Source organism: Falco cherrug, chromosome 10 (genome assembly GCF_023634085.1).
Source record: "Falco cherrug isolate bFalChe1 chromosome 10, bFalChe1.pri, whole genome shotgun sequence".
NCBI classification, from domain to species: Eukaryota; Metazoa; Chordata; class Aves; order Falconiformes; family Falconidae; genus Falco; species Falco cherrug.
The window spans coordinates 21,368,030-21,390,082 of NC_073706.1; the positions used below are offsets into that span (position 1 = coordinate 21,368,030).

Genomic DNA, 22,053 nt, shown 5'->3' on the forward strand with positions numbered 1-22,053 from the left:
GACAGTACAGAGAACATCGAGAGGATCCTGAGATGGAAGGAACCGGTTGGAGAAGGGGACTATGACTGGCAATTGCAGCTGGAGAGCAGACTGAGCCAGACATGGCCCTCAGCCCGAACACAATACCTGCAGCCACCTGTGCACATGGATTTCTTGGGTGTTAACACACCAGAGACACAAACTGAGAGCATAAGCAGACATGCTGAGACTGAGCTATCATATGGGTATAGGACTCAGGCTAAGGAGACTCCCCTAAAACGCGTATCTAGGGTCATAAGCAAGAGTTGAGATCTGACAGAACTGGAACAGCTTTGAGAACGAGTCAGAAGAGAAGCTGCAAGATGGACAAGTGGCAAAGTGGCCCAAGATGACAATAGTGCAGCAGCAACCAGAGCCAAGCTTGGATCCTGCCTACTGTTAAAATACCTGCAAATGTGTTCCCTGTGCACACACTTTTCAAAGCACACTAGAATTTGCTGTTTTGACCAAAATATATATAGATATAGATACATAGTTTGGTTTTTTAAGGGTAGGAAGCTACGAATTTATGGAAACTTCTAAACACAGAGACGTAAAAAGGATGGCAAGATCAAATTCCCAACATTCAGATAGCCCGAGAAGTCAGAATTAAGGTTGGCTACACAACCTTAATCGAACTCTCTGTACAAAAAAAAATAAAAAAAAAAATCACCTATCCCATTGGTAAGCCTCCAGCCCCCTCATTTCTTACTTATCTTCCAGCTGCTCAGGCTGCAGCCCCGAGCCCTCAGCGCTCAGCTCCAGCTCATTCCCGAGCAGGTCTGTCGCATCATCTGACCGGATCTGGGGCCCTGTAGGAAACCCGTGCACGGTCACACCATTAAAGACCACATCCTATTACATCCACACAAGTGGAGCCAGTCCAACAGGCAGCCCAGCTCAAGCCTGGCATTTCTTAAAGCTTGCATTTGGCATTCTATACTAACACAGTTTTGTGTGCGTAGCAGCATCAACGCATATTCCACAGCTCTGCCAGCTGCAAGAGGCCCCCACTTGGAGGGAGGGGATTCTCTGACCACACAAGCTCCTGTCACACAGCTGGGGTAGTGGGGAGAACTTGGCTCAATTTCACTGACCATACATGCGTGTGCCCTTGTTTCCCTTGGTACTTTCGGCTTTGCCATCCAAAGCGTCAGAGTGCATTACTGAACCTGATGAAAACCTCCCCACATCTGGGCAGAAATCTCTTCCCTTTTACTGCTTGTGAAGACAATAAGAAAGAATAAGATAGATAAGAAAAAGAGTTTTACCTCGTTTAAAGGTCACAATGCAAGTGAGTGGCACACCCAGAGATGGGACTCCCTTTGCCTCACCTAAGAATTATAGGTAGTGCTATCTGGAAGGTTTAGTGGCATTCTTTTAGCAGATCGTACTCGCATACACCCTTCTCTAGTCCCCCTTAGCTTTGTTTTCAGTTTGCTTTTCTGCTCGTTATTTTTGGGGAATGAGGTGGAAAGTGCTTGTTTGTTTATGCAGTGTTTGGCTAGGCTGGTCGCATCCTCAAGTCACTTCCCATTACACTGATATTAAACATTCCTATAAACCCTAACACCTTTTCCCATTCTGTTCCTAGCTCATCGACTCCAGGTTTTACTCTAGAAACTACTTCCTCTCTGTGCTACCTGTTTGTCCTGACTGAAGACCCTGTAGATAAGCATTTAGGATACAGGACTAAATATGGTAAATTCCCAGGGTTTCAACAGAAGAGTTGAAATTCAAAAGGCTTCTCACAGAGGTATTTTATGAGGGCTCGTATCTCAAAAGGGCTGCAATACCTGATTTAGCTTTGTCCCTAGCAAAAGCTACATCTTGTTTCCTGCAAAGTTGTCTTTTTTGATTACTTTTAGGGTTTGGTTCTATTTTTGACGCAATTGCAGTAATCCATATGTACTACTATTTTTTTTTAAAAAAGACACATTCACAGGCCCACTTCAGTATCAAATTTTCAAGACCTTTGCTTGCAAATGGGTTTATCTTTTATTTTATGGTATATACTGACAATCAAAAGGTAATCAGACTTGTCTAATAAAGAACAATAACATTTATCTGCAGCACAAATGATTTTATATGGTCTGAACTCCTCTACGTGTTATGGCCACGTCTTTATTCTATCTCTTAACTTATCAGCACCACCCTACAGTGTTTGTTAAGGAAAAAAACACCTTTCAGTGGAATCTTACAAATTGTCTGCCAACTTTAGATGAACAAGTACTGTTTGGATGAGACCTGCCTACCCCAGGCCTATCAAACAGCTCTGAAAACACTTCAGATCTCTGGTATGTCAGCAGTTTAAACCCTAAAGATGTAATTTTTTCTTTCGGAGTGCCATCTCCTCATTTTGTGTCTCTCTGGTCCTTCCCTGTACCACAAACATGTATCTCATTAGACTACATAACATCCATGTTTAATTATCCTCAGCAGACTAAAATTTGCCAGTTTCCATATGGCTGATCTGTTCAATCTGCCAGGTTTTTCATGATTTATTCAGAAAAAAAATGGCAATTTACAAAAACAAATTCTTTGTTTCCCCACAGAAAGACCAGTTTCTATTCTCTGAGCCAAAAAACTAGAACTAAACAATATGTACAACAGAAGCAGATGTAGCTATTATAGTGTGGCCTGGTGCTTTGAGAAAGGGGACAGCATGAGTAAAATTAATGCATTAATACATTCACTTCAAAGCATTTAACCTTTTCTACTTAACATCACTCACATTATTCTTTCAAGTGTAAGAAAATTTAAACATCTTCACCCCGGTTTGCTGGTCTGCAATGCCACCACCAGAACCTGCCACCGTGATGCGTAAAACAAGGAAAACGCCGAGCGCGCACATTTCTAAATATAGTGACTGGGAGCTTTCAGCTTGTAAGCAACAATCGCTGCTGTTGTCAAATTCAGCATTAAACCAATGGATCCATTTTGTATCAATACACTTTAATTGGTTTTCTGGATGACATCTCCACAGAATAATGCCAGGATCAGTAGTGAGTACCAGGGCTGTATTAGCAGAGTAAACATTAAGTTATTATGTCCCTTTCAGAGAACACAAAAGTTACTCTAGCTTGAAGCCATATGGCCTAGAAACATGTTGACATATCTCAGCAATAAAGGGTTATGTTACAGAAGGGACCAAGTCGAGGAGATCAGAAAAGCTGGATCGGCTACTTGACCAGTGTCACATCACTGAACCCGGCGTAAAGAGCCCGAACAAAATGACATGAACTCATCTGCGACCACTGTCTAGGAGCGGAGACCTTTAACAATGGCAGCACCTGCCAGATCGCCGTTCTCCTCCCCAATAAAGTCACCAACAGCCCCCTCACTGTTCTGTCATGTGCCTGGCACAAGGCCCCTATTGTTACCAGCCACTCTCACTCCAATAATTTCTCCTCTAAATGACACTGCACCACCACAGGTCATTTCAAGGGGACTGAAAAGAAAGATTTTGCATCTGTTTTGAGTTGTAGGCACCAAGGGGGAGGGGGCTCGAAACCCCTTGATAGCTGGCAAATGGTAATAGCAAAATGTCTCTATTGTTTGTGTCTGAACAAACAACCATACTACATGAGAGTTTTTATTGTCCTCAAGGCAATCTGCCACGAATGCTCCCCTTTGCCCATACTCTACAGAGAGAGAGGGGAGGGGAGGGGGGGAATCACCACAATAGTCACAGTTAGGAAACCTTAGTGAGAGTTTAATGACCAGCTACCAACTAATGGATGGTGAGTAACATATGGCAGAGCTTGGCCTCTTCACATATTGATTAAAAATAATTTAAAATTTAAAGCCAAGTTTGTTTGACAAGGTTCCAGCTTCTCAGCAGCCACTTAATCTGAATAAATCTGAAGGGGAAAAGCTTAAATTCTAACCTAAGGCAAAGCAGAACAAATTCATTCTCACATTACATAATTGAATCTATTACATTCGCCCAAGACTAACAGCCAACACTTCACAATTTTCTCCCTCTACCTAAAATATTTGCTGATGTAAACAGCAAAGCAACTCTTTGTAATATTTGGTAACCTTTTTAGAGTGCCTTTATTAGACCCTCCTTATTAAACACAAACATTAATGGCCATAATCAAGACCTGTTAGTCACATTTTAACCACATATTATTTAATGCAACTGAATGATTCTATTCTTATGTTCTCCAAGCACCACTTGAGTTAAAGGGTCATACTTTTATAAATATCTTTGTGTTCTTTTCTAGCGCGATGAATGTCAGGAGCTGAAGCACTTGAGATAATTGTTCCTACTGAATGAATTTAAATAAAGTCTAACTGGATTACTTTTTTATTTGCTTTCAAAACCAGCTAGACACACTAGGAAATAGATCAGATAACAGCATAGAAATTACAGTACCTGCCTCTATCAAGAATCAGATGTGGAGCTAAGAAGACTCCAAGTAAATGAAAGGAACAAAAAAAATGCTGGTACTGATTTTTAAACGGTGATTATTTGGGAAAGGAAAAAGGAAAATGTCCCCACAGCCCAGCTATACACACAGTAAGGATCTGGATAAAGACTTTGGATATTTGGCAACTGACACAAACCGGTGGCTAAAGCACTTCGTTAGTGTCAGGAAGCCTGTAACCTGCTCCCGGCTCGGGCGCTGAACTGCTCCATAACCCCCGCCACGTCACTTTGTCTCTGGCTTCTCACTTAGTCTTTTTGCAGTGGCTGCTTCAAAACATTCTGGTCTTTGTCGAGGCTCTACCTGCTAATTCAACACAAGAGAGTCACCAGAAAGAGCTGACACTTGCACTCCTCTTCAGTCCCACTACAAATTTTTCCCTTAGATGACTTGGCCTTTCGGAGAACGTTACACCCCAAGTACTACAGGGAATGCCATGGCCAACTTAAAGTACCGAGTATCCACAGGATTTCCACAGATCAGCTGAACTGGCATAAACCGCAGGATGGAGGGAGCACAAATACTGGCAGTAGCAAGGATCACCTGGTTCCTGCAAACCCTTGCCAGAAGACACAGTGATACCCAGAAGCTGAACTGGATTTTTCTGGTGTGAAGAAACAGCAGGTAACGGAGGGAAGGTGTTAGAAAGCACAGTATTGAGAACATGTATGTAAAAGCATAACAGCAGAAACGGTGGGAAAAGAAACCGTGTGTCCTTTTTCTGAGTAGTACTAGCAGTGCCATGGAAGTAGGAGGTGCAAGGTTGGAGATGCAGTTTGGCTCTTCACCAAGACATCAGCTGATTACATATTTTAGAAAAATGACTCGAAAATACTTTTATAAAGTTTAATTTGATTACACCTCTATTTCTCTTAATGGAATTACTAAGCTGCTCATTAAGAAATCAATTTATTTCTAGCGCTTTTCTATCACAGCAGCACATTACTCCACGACAGAACTTTGAAAGAGATTAAGCTACACACTGATGGAGACAGAAACAGAGCTCCTAAACTGCCACAGGACTTAAGACCTAACTTGTTTAAATCCTTTTAAAGGAACACCACCAAAACCACACTGGATACCAAAACACCAACTTCAAGTATCTATGCATGTGTCAAAACCTGATTAGCAACCATGCATTATTTATTAACTGCAGGGTGCTCCTCAGAGATAACAAACACTGATTGCAGCATTTCACTGATTGGAATTGGGAATGCAGCAAGAGAATTTTCCAAGGGCACACAGGAAAATCTGTGTCAACACCAGGAATAGAAGCGAGATCATCTGGCTTCCAGCTCCATAAAATCACCCTTCCTCTCCAAAATAAAATTACTTTTCTTTTCTAATAATAAAAGCCACTACAGGAAGGAGTGGTCTGTTTTTATCTTTTAATTTCAGAAATATGAGGAATGACCAGCTCTGGTCCACCCTGCACTTGGACTTCCTAGATGGTTCCTGAACACAGCCAATGCACCCTGAATGCAGGAAAGAAGTTAACAGCTTCATTCTCATGTCATTGCTTCCCCTGTGATCTCCCAAACAGCAAGCAACATAAATTAGGATTTGAGTTAAAATAATCCACGGCGCACCCGCTTTTCTTTTAGATATCTTTGTGGAACCTGACCGCATCCTGGTCTTTAGTGTATTTTTCAAATCTACAAGGCAGCAAGTACTGCTATCCATCAAAAGATGGGGAACAAAGGTATAGACTAGCAACCTGCTAGAAATCAGACACAAAGGTAGGGTTCTGGAAGCAGTTTCCTAAATCAAGGCTAGCGCTTTGCCTGTTGGATCCACTTCCATCTCAAAAGACTGAAAGAGGTAACTGGGACTTGATGGAGATGCCAGGATCATCTTGTATTAACTCCTATCAGCCAAGCGTAAAACACCAAATGTATGCAAATCTGGGGCATTATCAATTGATTTTTGTATTTGTGGTTTATTCAATATAGAAAATGTTCTATATGTATGGTTGATTTTCATATTTATGATGTGTGCCACATTGGCATGAACACGCAAACAACTTCTGCAGGACTGCAGCTGCCATGTGAGCTTTCTAGCAGACCATGGGTATTGACTAAATGTCCACTGAAACTATTCTCTTCACACTGTCACACCAAAGATTTTATAAATCTGGGGTTTTTAAAACAGAATAAAACTGAAAAGCCTGCAGAACATACATAAACGTCTTCCACGGAGAATATGCTTGGAACATCAAGTGTACCATCATTTCCTCCCAGGCAATTGCATATTGCCCATAAACATCATTAGTGTTTATGTGCGCACAAATGATCTCTGAACTATTTGTCATTAAAGTTAATTAAAATCTCCTGCCTGAAGAGAAAAATAATAGGACCTGGGAGTGCATTTGGAAGCCATTAGGGACAGTCCTTGTGCTCTATGGTAGGGCACATGGCAGCTGAAACAGCCACGTGTTAGTGCAAGCGTGGAGGAGCAGAGAAACACATGGCACTGAAGGAGGACAAGGGAAAGCAGAGGAGGAGGGCTGCAGCCCTCGCATTTCCCAAGGACCTTGGGTCTTTCTGCCCAACATCGGGACACTAGAATTTTTGTCATGGCAAATATTCTCCAAGAGGCAAGAAAAGACTGCTTAAGGAATACTCAGTGAATAGGTGCAATCCTGCACCTTACTGAGCGCTGTGAAGATCATCTGCCTAGGAAGGAAAGCACTCAGCACTTCCCAGGGAAAGTCAGGGAAGCACAGGCATTTGCATAACATTTGTAAAAACTGCTTCTGCCACAGATATTTTAGGCCCGTGGAGGACTTCCTCCTCCCTTCCTTACCCCCCTTCTCCCAGCAGGTCAAGAAAAAGTCTGCTGCCCTGAGCTATCTTTCTTAGCAATCTGATTAACATATGGACACACTCTGGCTTACTAAAAACAGGAAATCAATTTGAAAGGCAAGACAAATATTATTTGCTTTCTTCCCATCTGCTGTGATACGTGAACACGCCTGCTTTCAGCAGTGATACAGGGTTATTGATTTAGGATATTTATAGCGTATATGCCGTTATCAGGCCAGCTATCAAAGAGCTGTAGGAAAGGCTGTTTGACCCTACAGGCTATTTAAATATGTAGTCACTTAAAAAAAAGTCAGATTTTCTTATTCAAGTTGACAGCAATACTATTTCATGTCATGCCTAAAGATACCATTTCCTGCTTCTCCATCTACTTCTGTTTGATTGCAAGTCAAATTAAATGTAATTGTTAAAGGACTCTCCTGTCTGCATGGTGACCCCAATGCATTTCCAGGCTACTGCTTTGACCCTCTGGGTCTGCAAAAAGCTGGTTTTCACAGCACCGTTGCCTTTTTACCCATAATCAGGCCGAGTCACTTTGCTAGAGGGAGCACAGAAAGCCAAAGGACCCTTTATCATAAGCACAGGCTGTCTTTTAAAAAGGCAATTTTAAAAAGTCTATATATAAATAACCAAACCAAATAATTCTGAAGTGGCCACAGATAACTATTTAAAAAGAGACAGCACTGTGTGCTCCCAGCAGTAGCCTGGGCCGAAACGTGAAATATTGGACTGGATCATTGCTGAGAATACATGTGCAGTATCTTTCATCATACCATTGCGTTCCATCCATAAACACTTCTTCACACCGCTCAAGCCTTACTAAAAAACCCACAAGCTGTCAGGAGGGCTTATTTAGCAATGTTAAGTGAATTAATGAGAGCCTGTGCTCATACAGAGCTCCATATAGCAACGTGAGGCTCTGCCAAGGGGCATGGTCTGCACACACATATCACAGTGTCTCCCACAACTGAAAGCCAAGATGTGCACTAACTTACACGAGGCTTATGCCCATCTGGTCAAGAAGCAAAAATATAATATTAAATATTGGTCCCATAAAGACAGATCAGCTTTCAGAGACTCCATACTTAAAGGAAAAACCTCAAGACTGACCCATATTTTCCAAAACTTTTGCAAGCATGAATTCATGTCCAGGAAAATGAGATTTTCCTAATTTGCTGATCCTTTATGCCTCTCACATGGTTAATGGTTCATACCACACATTTACTGAGGTGCAGGTGGAACCCTCCATATTTCGCCTTTCTTAACTCTTTCCATGAGCTGTAAAGTGTTGGCATTTAACTTGCCTTCACCAACTCAGAATTCTTGTTCCAGACTCTTTGCAAACTCAGGCAGACTTCCACACCTTGGTTTTCTTCAGGTGGAAAACATCGTGCCTTTGACAATGCCACTGGAAAATTGTTCACTTGAAGGAAGTCTGGTGTCTGGAAAACTACTGAAGTACTACCATCACTTTTCCTGCGTAGTGGCATCTCCCAGGAGGTGTGGTACATGGTCCAAGTGCCCTTTAAAATCGGTGCCATTCTTGCCATTAGCCAGAATGGAGAGTAACTGGATTTGGAAGATTCCCTTACATTTGAGCCAGGCTTCACTCCCTGCTCTGCTGTTTTGCTGGGCACCCAGCCCATCACCTCACGGAAGACCCTCTAGCCCAGCAAGTATCCTTAGCAGAACAAACTCCTTTTAGGAACGGATTAGCATGACTGATGCTCCTGGAAGCACTGGGCTTCCAGTGGTTATCTTTCTAAGCAGAAAATACCTGGAGAAAGCCACAAGGTACTGGAATATAAACTACAAATGAATATACATTAGTTATTAAGTAAAGCATTCAATAACAATAATTTGTGAATCTGTAATTAGGGATGGAAATTAGATATAGAACAAGTAATTCATGTGCCATGCAGATAAAGCACTGAGCTGAGGCACGGGAGACCTGTATATAGTTCTTGCTTCTACCAAGGACTTCCTACAGCGGTTCAGTTTGTCTATTAGGGTTGATATCAGGTATAGGAGACTTTCTAAAAAAGCTCTTGGGCAAAATAATAAACTCTGCCTTTTTTCTCTAACTGGTACAGAGTTTCTGCTATTGGCAGTCAGAGGCGGATATTAAACACTTCTGTGCAACATTAAGGAACATTTAGGCTTCACTTCTCCCTTCTTACTTTCATTGTGGTTTAGATCCATGCTTTGCAAAACAAGAGAGCGTGATGCAAAAAAAGGAACGAAGTTAGAGAAATTGCTCTGTGAAAACTAGGCTGGTAGCTTTTGCCAAAGGGAAAAAGTCTGCAACACAAACACAAGGATCTCTAGCTGGCAAAAATGACCGGCAAGAAAACACTGAATTTGCCCCTTGATGGTTGAAACACAGGCCACTCTTCGGCCTTAGACCTAGGCACTCCATGTACATTGCCACTGGGTCCCAGGTAACAGAGCTGGCACTGGAACAGTGACTGGACTCAGCCTGATGGAAGCCTGGATCCCTCAAAGGGTCCAGAAAGGTCAAACTAAGGCAAAGCCCCTCTAGGAAGTCCCCAAATCTGGAACAGGGGGGCAGGACCTGTCTGATCTCCCCTGCCACGAAGGATCTGCGGCCTTCACACAACAATGAGCGGGAGCTGCTAAGAGAATGATGTCTCCAGGGATTCAGGAGGGACCAAGGCAGACTCATGGCAGCCACGTGCAGCAACGGAGAGAAGCACTGACTTTCAAAGCCACGTGGCTTAAGGTAACTTGAACAGAAACTGAAGTTCAGGGAGCAATTCCATGTCTAGAATCTGAAGAAGCTACAAGGTCATGACAAGCTGACACCAGTAAACTCCCATCTGCAGCAGATAACTGGTTAGTAAACATCTGGCTCCAGTTTTAGGGAAGTCCAAGAAGAGGGAATGGAGCTAGCAGCAGGGTATGAAATCAGCTGGGGTTATTCCGTGTTATAATGCTACTCGGATGCAGCAGGGACTGCTGGAAGTCACTGGCTGAGCAGCACCCTGGCAGGACAATTGCAATTCTGCGCACAGTGCATTTCTAAACGGCCAAGGGTTGTGCTGGGAGTTAACCACTGCACAGACCCTGCGCTGGCCTCCCGCCTAGGAATTAATTTTGACTTCTTCCATATTGCGCTATTATTTTTTTTCTCAATCTTTCACCTATGTACCAAAGCATCTTGCTATCCCTTCATGCACAAGAGGGTGTGAAGGATTGAAGTCTTTTCTAATAATAAGCGTAATTTTCAACAAAAGTCACAGAATTGATTTTCAGGGTCGTGTAACCCTCATGTCTCAAAGGCTCTAACACATTATCACGGGAACCACTTCTCCTGACCGGAAGCAGCATATAATAGGAAATCCTGACATCTGGAATAGCACATCTGGCAACCATAATGTTTCCAAACTTGCTAAGAGTCCTTGTCAGCCTTTTACACCGAATTATTATTACTGTGTCATGTTCTTTCTTTACAAGGTGTGTCCATATCACTCATGTTTACACTGTTGAGCAGCATCAATTATATAGCAATCACTTGTTTATCTGTGGCACGGTGAAACTTTTAAGATATTCCTGGTGCTGGTGAGAAGTCAAGAAGTTTACAGTGAGTTGCTTCTCAGTTGTTTAGAATTATATGGCTGTTGAAAATATCCAGTCCAAGCTAATAAAAAGAGCATAGGAAGGAATATAAAATCTTCTGATTCAGGCCTTAAGCCAATCTCTGCCTACAGTGGATAGGAAGAAGCCCTCATGTATATTCAGGTCTGCTTAACATGAGGTTTCTTGCAGTTTTCTCTGGAGCATTCTGGGATTGCTGCTGTCAAACACAAGACAACATGTTCATAAAGGGATCCCTATGATACTTTTAAGCATGACAAGACCATCTTTCACACATGGTAGAATGAATTCACAGGAAAAAAAGGATGTTTCTAAACAATTACAGAGCCTATCAAAACAATGTGGCATTAAAAAAAGTTTCCGCAGCCCTTTTACCAATGCAAATTGCTTTCATCTTGAAAGGCACCTCATTTGCTAAGTTATTGTTCTTTTCGTCTGTTCAAGTCCTTTTCTGTGATCATTTCCACTTACCAAACCAAGCTTCTCCCCTCCTGGCTCTACCTCTACCAATGGAACTCAGAGATTACCACCACATAATGGCGTGGAGCTCCCTTTCATCCTGCCCTTCGCTGCCTTGCGAACCCACCCTTTCATTCATTGCTGCTATACTTTGCCAGCATTTTGCAACTGCATCTGTACCTCTGGACTTGCTGAGAAACATCTGGCACAATGTTCGTTGGCAAATAGCTGATATACAAAATAACATGCAGTAATCATGTCTCCACTGTCTCCTGCACAGCCACAAAATACACTGTTACTGCTCCAAATGTATATTAAAATGGACCAAATGGTAATGCTCTTTGCCATTTCTTTTTTTAAACTGTTACTTAATCAAGCTTTCTGTTAAGGCAAGAACAAGACAGAACCTGAGCTTGGATGTCCTCATGCCTGGTCCAACAAAACCTACTTTTTCTAGATGGACTTAGTTGAAAGGAAAGGAGTCATATTTACAATATTCTGTGCATGTGTGGGAAGCTCACCTAAAATTACAATAACTATGTGATGCTGACTGTTGATTCACAGAGCCCTGAACAGACTAAGTGTTTGGTTTTCACTCTGCAACCCCGGATAATTATACTCACACATTACCTTCAAGTATCTGTGCCTTGACATCTCAAGAAATACCAGAGATACTTTCTCTAACTCAATGTGTGTTCCCTGTACAGACAGAGGGCATTTCACAGGAGTCAGTGGAACAGAAACATAAACAAACCCCTGTGCCCTGGTTAGGCCTCCGAACAGGAATGCCAAACACCTCCCCCCTGCTCTCTGTCACTGATACCTCCATCCCCATGGGTCACTGCTGGTGGCCACAGCTTTTAATCACATGCTGGGCCTCCAATGATTTATCACCCCTTAATAGTTTTTGTGTTGAAGATTCCCAGTTGGGAACTCTGCTCCCCTTCCCCCCGCCATGTAGCTTTACCCAAGAGCATCCAAACCAAAGCAGGAAAATATACTGTCCATGTGCAAGCAGAATTAATGCTGTTTAAGAAAACTATCTGTTACTGACAGGCACTTTTAGAAAATAATTAGTGACACCATATAAGATTTTAGAATTAGGCAAAGTTTATAAAACTAAAGACTTCAAATCTAGCATAGTGTTTCCAACAGACTGCGTGGCTCTCTGTTGTTCTCTGCACAGTGCATTTAAAAACACAGCCTTGCTTTTGGTAAAATCTTGCTACAAGATTCACTTCAGTTTTCAGCTCCAAGCTGCTTCAGTGGAACTTCCTACCAACGTACCGTCAGCAGAAACACTATGCACAAGAAGAACACCAACATGTCATGTGGCATTTATGATCTCAGTACATAACCAAGATTTGCCTCATAGGAAACACTGACGCAGCAATTTTCATCCACAGGTCTCACAAGTTTCCTGCGCTTACCTCCATTTTAAAGCTGAGCTTTCTTTCCAACTCAGTGTGGGATGCTGCCCGAACCAGGGTTAAAGCCAGACTTCCTTCGTCCCCAGCAAAAAGTCTATGTGACAGACCCAGACATCTCTCAGGAGCAGATAAAATTCTTCCACTTGTTCAGACTCATCAGGAAGTAACAGTTGTGATTCCACTTTGAACAAAGAATAAACCACTTGAGTCCATACCAAGTCCTCACGCCTATGTCTCCAATCCTGGCAGGAAGGGATTCTTCCCTCTCAGGTGGAAACAATCCCTGCAGGTGGTGGTGCTGGTAGTGATGAGGACAACATTGGTCCGTCTCCTCTGTTGGCGTTTGCCCGATGGATTCAAACAATCCATCTAGTTCATTTTTCTCTATAACAAAGCAGCAGACACCGTAGCTGTAGGGCTCTCAACACAGTTGGCCTCACAATTGTGTGCAAGAGCCATGTTATTTCAGCCACTGACTGGAAGAGTTTAACCACTTATTTTAGGATTTGTTCCTGTGGAACAGAAGTAGACCCTTTATACAAATGGGTCATATTTCACTCCTGCGTCTCCCTCCTGTCTCTCTAACACTACTCAGTAGTCTAATCAAAGCTACATAATGCTAGCAACAGAAAAATCAGGTTGAAAAACTAAGGAAAGTAATAAATTTCAGTGGCAAACTTACACTCAGAAAACCTGAAAATGAAGTCCAAAAGGCAAAGAAATCCATCTCATCAGTCAGGTACCTTGGAGGGAAATCATCTGGCATGCACGGGAGGTCTCCCATTGCCCAGGTAGGGGACACAGCTTCAGCACATCACTCCTTCCTTCCCATCCAGCTCTCATGCTCGTAGAAACTGGGGTGACAACAGGGAAAAGAGGGATGGAGAATTGTTCTGGTATCATCCCGGCATGGAGCTGTAATGCAGCCAGGGGATATACACTGGCATAAGAACTCAGAAATACATGCAGATGCCTCATTTTATGTGTAGCTTTAGCAACTGCCAACATTTTGGAGGTCCTTTACTTGTATAACATGCAAGAAGCAGCAGTTATGTGCATGAGGTATGTTCCTGATACATTTAAACATAATCCCTAAGTTTCAATGATACTAAGCACTCGTAGCCATAACCAAAGCTATGTCATTCTTTGATGATAATCATAATCTTTAAAAATAAGACATTTTGTGTTATACTTAAAGTTATTACTTGTAAAACAATAACTCCGCATGTATCTAAAAATGTCTAACACCATGATGATTTAATTCATAAACCACAACCTGCAACGCTACCTTACAAACGAGGGTGCCCATATGCAGCACAACTTACCCAGGAAAACAGGCAATTAATTCACTTCTAACACAGGATTACAACACAGGCTGCCCTCTCACACCCCAGCAGTGTAGATCACAGCATTTCTCATCACTGGTGGATCAATCTACAAAGGCAGGGAAGGTTAAAAACAAAACGTAAGACTGTTCAACTTATTTAGTCGCTTATACATGGTATATAAATAGTGGTTTTGCATTATGTCATAGAGCTACCATTGCCCTAAATGGCAACAGGACCTTAACAAACAGGTGTCTAAGAGAATGAGGGCAGACCAGAACCCTTACACATAAAGAAAAATGCTTATTATAGTTTTACCACTTGCCACAGACTGTGACAGAAGTGCTAAAATCTAAAGCTAATACACAGGAGGTTTGTTTATTGCATTGGATGGACCAAAGAAAAATTTCCTGCATATGACACTGAAGGCAGAGTGCACAAAAATTCCTCTGAAGTCTGCAGAGAGCATTGAACAGACCCTCCTCTGTTTTAGCCTCTCTCTCACATATCTGTGTTTTGAATTTTAACACAGCTGTGAAAGAAAAAAAAAGCAACACCAATAAGCTTGCCAATTAGGCATTCAAATGTCAGAGACAAAGGAAAGTTTGGTAAGGAGATGAGTTTGCTGTGGGCAATGACTGTGTCAGACAGCCAATGACATCACTCCCTGTGCTGTCTCCATCACAATTTTCCAGAACAGGATTACAGCGATGACAGATTCCATTCCAAAACTCCCAGGCAGCTCTTTACATAGATGTTAGCAGAACAAAAGCATTACATGAGATTTCCTCTCTCCGTCAGGCAGCATTTGATGTTCTCTAATCCTCACCTTGGGAAAAGCATTCAAGAACCATATGGACTTGCTGAAATCACACAGGATGTCCTGTCTCGTAGCTAAAATACACGACTTAAGGAACCTCTGTGGGGCTGAGAGGGCAAAGAAAGTAGGTTCTGGTTTTTATTTCCAAGAGAATGGCAGTGATAGAACCCAAATCTGTGCACATCACTGTCAGGTGCAATTGCTACATATCCCATGAAAGACTATTGTGGTAACTTAATGGGGCATAAATGGGGAGTAGAAAAAACAGAAAAAGCATCAACACTATCTGCTGTATTAGAGAATTCTTCAGTAACCAGAAATAAGTGACAAAAATTTAAAAATTTCTTCTGCTTTCATCTTTAAAGATTCAGTCTTCCACTTGTACTGAATTTTGACCATAGCTGGTTAACTACAGAGAAGTGAGAAGTCAGAGCACTTGACATTTGGATAAAAGCTTTCATTTAAAATAAGTAACCAGCATTTTCATGCATTTTAACCAAAACTGACCCAGTAAAGAATTTATGTGTTCAATTAATCTAGTTCCCTTTTCTCATTCAATTATCTATGACTTTTAGCACTGGCAGGAAGTTATTCAATTAATATTTTTATTTTGTATGGAAACTCAATCCTATTCGTATCTATTGCCAATCAAATCATCTTAATTAACATAATCGGCACCAATTGTCTGCAGTCTGCTGTGTCACCCATGACCTGAGTAGAACTTTTTTCATCTCCTTCACAGAAATATATTCAGTGAGTGAGCACAGGAACAGTTTAAGTCACATTTTCAAAGTCTGATGCATGCCACGGTGCAGATAATGTATATCCCATTTTCGTGCTCTGGATATTAAAGGAATGATCAGAAGCTAAAAGCAAATAAAGATAATAGCACACATTCTTTTATAGTTACCTTTTTTTTTTTTTAAACTATGCTTAAAATGTTATAGCTCTCTTTCTCAGCCTCCCAGACTCATATACCTCTCCTCTGGAATTTAGTTAATGGAAAATCAAAGGAAGTTTAACAGGTGTTATTATAAAGAACCCTTTACACTTGAGACAACTGCTACATGGTCATTATCTAAGTATGTCTTATGGTTTGGAGCCACACTTGAAAGTTCAGGTTTCTTACATTATCCAGCGCTCCATTCCATGCACCAGTTTCCATTTTATTAATGCCAGCAAAGACAAGCTGTATGTTTCCGAGATGAACTCGCATGAAAGCGCCTCCTAATTCAGAGCTACCAACTGATTCAGGCCCATCCCTGCTTGGTGTGTAATTCTTTTGTCCCCTGTCATTCTGAGTGTATTCTGTTATATCTGCAGTGCGATGAATTTAGGTTAAGAGCACAGTTACTGGCATGCTGCCCACCCCAAGTGACTCAGGCATCTTCTTGTTTCGTTACAGTGGCCTCCCAAGCCCACAGGATTTATCTGTGTAGACAACACAATCACAACTCATCAAAAAGTGCAAGGAATAAGCAGTGCATGAGAAAAGGGTTTTTTACTTTTAACTGCAAGGAAAGGGTTGTAATAAGCAAGTATTACATTGCCTGGAATTAACAGGCATGTCACTGCAAGCAAAAACAGTTTCACATTTTGGGTAGTTTGAGAAGCAGACAAATACCGTGACTGTCTTTTTCTTCTTGATGTCCTTGTATAATTGATCTTGAGCTAGGAACTTTGCATTCCAGCAGAAGCCTGGATTAAAAACCTAGACCAACAACAGTCAGCCATCAATCTTGATGCCATCTATCCTATCTGCAACCATTTGTATCGGCCATTAGCTATTTAGTGACTCTAAGTCTCAGGCAGAGAGATCATCTTTCAAAGAGAATAAACTCTCAGTGCATATCCCCATTCATTCCTCCTATTCTTTTGCTAATTCCCATCTATTACTCCCTCAGCACTTGCAGTGAAATCTCATGCTCATTGCTTCACTCATATTTATATACCACATTACTAAGCTTTCTTTTTCCAGATACGATTTCCAACAAAAATTTAAGTGTGAACTTTCCAAAAATATGGCAGATCAGACTGCAATGACTCCTTCAGCATATATCCATAAGTACTTGCCTCTCAGTTATATTGATTTCTCTTTACACCGTTCCTGAAGGGCAATGTAGCACCAGGGGCAGCGGCAGTAAATACATCTTCACTGTAAGGGTTCTTTCCCGCTGCCGAAGCAGTGTAAAGTGAGAGGTTTGTGATATAAAGGAGACAAAAGGCCTTGTAATCAAAAAGGTACCTCTGCGTAAGATTCTCCTCTTCAAAAACTTTGAAGTTGTTTTTTCTGTGTCTGAAAACATCATCATTTTAAATACATACATTTTACTAAGAAAACACTGAATTTGCGCCGAAATCCTCTCTGCCATACTCTAGGTTCTCAAAATATTCCATTCTATGACCCCTTTGTCACCACAGACTACCTCACCCAACAAGACACTGTCCCGGTACACACACGACATGTAAAATAAAAAAAAATGGCAAAAAGCTCTTGGGCACCCAGCACTTCCAGCAAGACAGCCATACCTGTTCCATCTTCATCTGAGTAACAGTAGTCTCAAGTTCAGAAGGTCGCAGGACTTATTTACATACATATGACCATGCAAGTAGGTTTGCACCTGGCATAAATAGGTGCACCTGCTTCTGTGTTATTGCAGACATGCTTACTTACAGCAGAGGATAGGACAAATCAACGTTGCTCCGCAGCACAGGCAACGTTACCTTTTGTGCCAAAGTACAGCAGGAGTTAGACACATAATCAAGCATTTTGCCCTCATCTTCCTGCCAACAAAGCTCGATTTCTCAAGCAAACGGCAGTGGGAGCACACCCTGCAGCCGTGGGACTGCTCTTGCTCCTTGGCAGCAGCAGCAATTCCTCACCCAGAACTGCATCACCGGCTGCAGGTTTCTGTCTCCAGCCCGGCATGGAAAGGTGTTGGGACATGCAAGAGAAACGCTGCAGGGAGCTCCAAACACTGCCAGCAGTAGTAGCAGGGAAGCACAGGACAGGTAAGCTTGGGGAAGCCTGTACCCTGCAGGCTCTGTGAGTGCAGAGAGTCCCAGGCTGCCCCAACCGGGCTGCTCACCTCTGCGGAGCTGCAGGGCAGGCAGGGCAAGCGCTGGAGCAAGGCACTGCTGAGAAAGGGCTCAGCCCCAGCAGGATGCTGTGCTCCTCTCGTACCCTTTCCTTTCTGCCAGTTATGCAGCCTTCACGCACAGATCAAGGACCAGGGAGAAGAGATGCCCATTGCTGGGGCTTTTCGCTGCCCCCTGGCCTCTGCCCAGGCAACTCCCTCCTTCAACCAACGCCCCAAAGCAGCCCCATCAGAGTTTCTGGCTGCGATCGAGCCAGAATTGCAAAGGCCAGCCTGGATTTCTGTTCCTCTGTACTAATGAAAGAAAGATACTATTACACTTGCCCTGCTGACACAGACTCCTTCGAATTAACTGGACAAGCGCATTAACCAATGCATGTGTTCAGGGCGTCAACATACAGCACACATGGCCCGCGGTACTTCCTAAATAGTTATATTACTCAAGCTAATTTTCTTAATTGTTTAGGTAACATTTTCCAATTGTTGGCACTCCTCTAGGGCTTTCCCATTGGGATTCTTGTTCCTAAAGAGCAACAATAGACTAAAGGAACTTTTATTACTTTGGGATTGGTCATTAATGTTGTCATGCTGGGTTTTTTTCTTCTTTTGAGATAACGATTACAGGCTCTAGAATGTTATTTCTTTTTTAAAGTACACTACACTGAAGACCTGCACAACCACAACTGTCAGGGAACACACAACTTTTGACTAGCTTGTGATCTTTCCCTTAGTGCACCTTGTTGAACAGTACCAGGCTCTCCCACACGCTACCTTGCCGCTCTGAATGCTCACGAGAGGAGAGATACCAAACTGCCCACCTCCTGGCAGGCACAGCATCCCTATCCTCATCCTGCAATTCAGTGAACTGAGACACAGACCAATAATAAAAAGTCTGAAGTTAATCACATCACATTCAGACCTCTAACTACATTTCTAAGGCATCGGGTTCACGATACTTTCTGTTCTAGCTAACAAATTACTTCAAGAGGTGCTCTTTAACTTTTTATAAACTGAAATCAATTTGATCAAGCCCATGAGAGATGCAGTTTTCAAAGTCAAGGAAAATAATCAAGTGTCTAATCATGTCAAAAAAGTCAAAGTTCACAGATGCCTCTTAAAATTCCTAGTCTACACAGTCATATTCTTCACCAGAAACAGCAACACTGCAGTAAAAAGGCACGTTATCCGAAGTTTTTTCTAATATAATAAAGCAAATTAATTTATTGTTTTTAATATAAGAAGCACTCATTTTCTGGCTAGTTTTACTTTAAAAGTATTTCATATGCACAATTAAGATATTAAGCATGGGCCTGACCATGTTTTTAGGAATTTAAGTGCGCCAGTACTGACAAATCATTGGCACTTAGCAGTTCTGCCTTTAAAATCATCATAATTTGACTTCAGAGCACTGCAAAAAGCTAAAAAAAGATTTTTAAGAGCTGGAAAATTACTTTTCTTTCCAGACTGTTCAGAGTACTGTACATTCATTGTACTTTTGAAAGCAATGTGACTTGTGAAACTGGCAACTTTCCCATCCATAGCGTCTTAGAGATGTTTATAGCACATGATATTTTAATTGCCTGATGACAAAATTATTTGGAAGTATATCAATTTCACAATGCATTTGCTTCATATTTTAAACAAAAACTATGAGGTTTGAATGACACTAAGGCCTGGATATAAGCCCAACAAAACAACACAAACGTTAAGGAAAGGTGTCCATAATCCATCAGCCTTAATGCATCCATGAACATGTATGCATAAATTTAGGTGTTGCTAGGGATTCAATCTGCCCAATAACTATCCAGGTGTTATAGACACGCGTCATCGGTGAAGTCCACGGTCACTCATTAGAGTCTGAAGTTAAGTCCAGGCCAGGTCTTCTTAAGGGTGGGCTTCTCAAGGGAGCAGCGGCTGTCCAAAACCAGCATTTCTTTTTTTTTTCCCCTGAACAAAACCCTAGTAACTTCTAAACGATTACTGGTTTTTTTAAAAATAGGGAGCTACTGAAATAAGACAACAGTAACTCAAGAAATGTATTGAGTCATTTTACAGTCAAATGACAATAATATGGCCACAGAACTTCGTCCAACAGGTAAGCTCATCTTTTGCATATATACGGAGGAACACTTGTTAAATAGAGCCTCTCTCTAAAGCTACAGGACACTGATTATATGTGAAAGGCGTGTCTACTGCCTTCTGAGCACAGTTTGCCATTTTTGTTTCAATGTGCAAAATCCTAACATGGCTTTGGATCCGCCTACTTGGAGGACTGACTTCCTATGTTGCATTCATAAACCTGGAGTCGTCTTCTTTACAGAAAAACTAACAGACATGACCGTGCAGACAAACTCGTGCTGTTGTGGAATTTATGCCTCACATATATGCACATACTTATAGATAATCCAACCTGTAAACCCCCCACCAACAGAACTGCTGTTAATAACCCCCCCCTTTTTAGCAGGTAGCCAGGGCAGTCGACTAGCTTGGTGAGTACATGCAAGGTGGGGGGGGGGGGGGGAAGAGGAAATCATTCTAGTGATTACATTTTGTTGCAGCTGTCCTCAAGACATCCAAGCAAAGTCCTATAAACCACACTTGACAACTTGTTTAGGTCCTGCTGAAATACGTGAAAGCAAATCCTCTTATTGGTACAAATGTGATTTACAGCAGCTGAAGATCTAACTTGTAGATGAGCCTCATAATTATTTGTATGTAAGAAAAACACAGGCCCCACTCCTAAACTGGGATTTTACTGGAACGCTGTTGCAGAAAAGGAGCTACATCAGTGCTCCTTATCATATTAGAGATCATTTTGTAAATGGGGAACTGACCCTTAACTGTACCAACACTAGTAGGTGTCACTAGAATTTATTGCCTCATGGGATTTCCTCTCTGTGACTTCCTTAGGTCTCTGCCCTTGTTTATCAGTTTAGTAGCATTCGTAACAAAACATGCACATATATTCTACAAAGTACGTCACATCCTTGCAAGGAGGGAGGGTAGCCAGACACCCTGAAATATGGAATGTGCATTAGCAAGCGTGGTCCATAAAATTTCAAAGGCTGAGATCTTTTCACAGCCTGACAGATTTTCCCATATAGCTTTCCACATTCCTAGTGTAACCCAATACAGGCGCTGCAGGCTGAATGATAAACAGAGACTCCTTCAGGAAACCTTGGGAAAGTGGAGCCTCAGAATATTACACTTTGCTCTAACTATTCCACAGGTGACTGTTAAGGCTGCATAGCCCATTTTTTTCAACTGCAGAAGACAGGCAGAAAAAGTGAGAACGGGACAAAACAAGTAACTAAAAAATGTCTGGCAATGAACTATCACTACCCTTGAACTCTATCTTTTATGGAAAATAAAAATAATTCAGTACTTTCCAATCCTGGAAAAAACAGAAGCAGTGTTTCAGCAGATACACGATTTTTTACATTTACCCAGCTTTTGCATTAGGTGCACCGGTAAATGTTGCTGTAAAATATGGTTAGTAATACCTGCAAACCACGAGAAGTGTGAAAGCACATTTCTACTACTTGACTCACTTCTATTTACCAGCTGTGTGCTTGCCAGCTATAGCTTATGCATATATTCATTGCAGCCCCAGCTACAAGCAATGTGCATGCAACACGTACAAGCACTCAGAAAATGAGAGCCTTGCCACAGCCAGCATACACTCACTGAGCCAGGCTCTCAGCAGCATTCAAACTGCACAAAGAGAGCCCAGAGCAGAGCCAAGGCAGGTACACGCTACCAGGGCTCCCCAGCCCATGAGACCGGCTGTCCTTCTGGTCAAACTCTAGTGTAAAGCGGAGCATCTTCAGAGCTGTTCTGCTTTGCATCAGCTGTCGGTGACTTAGAGCTAGTGCAGTTTTCAGGCAATGTTGGGATGTTTTGACCACACTCCCTTCGTTATAGCTTTGCACCCTAGGTAGCACAGGGACTGTTACGGCAACAGAGTGACAGCAAAGGATTACCCTGCTCATAGACTGTCTTTCATGGTACAGTTCCAGTAGACCGG

General features: G+C 42.1%; 1 long non-coding RNA gene across 1 annotated transcript in view; it reads right to left on the minus strand.

Annotated features, from left to right (window-relative positions):
• The window catches only part of LOC114017781 (uncharacterized), a 55,889-nt gene that overhangs the window by 25,925 nt on the left and 7,911 nt on the right, over positions 1 to 22,053 (minus strand). The window contains exons 3-5 of the long non-coding RNA XR_008734317.1: positions 14,109 to 14,217; positions 13,527 to 13,698; positions 12,784 to 13,167 (exon numbers count right to left, since the gene is read on the minus strand). This is a non-coding gene — a long non-coding RNA (uncharacterized LOC114017781). The remainder of the gene's footprint in view (positions 1 to 12,783; positions 13,168 to 13,526; positions 13,699 to 14,108; positions 14,218 to 22,053) is intronic.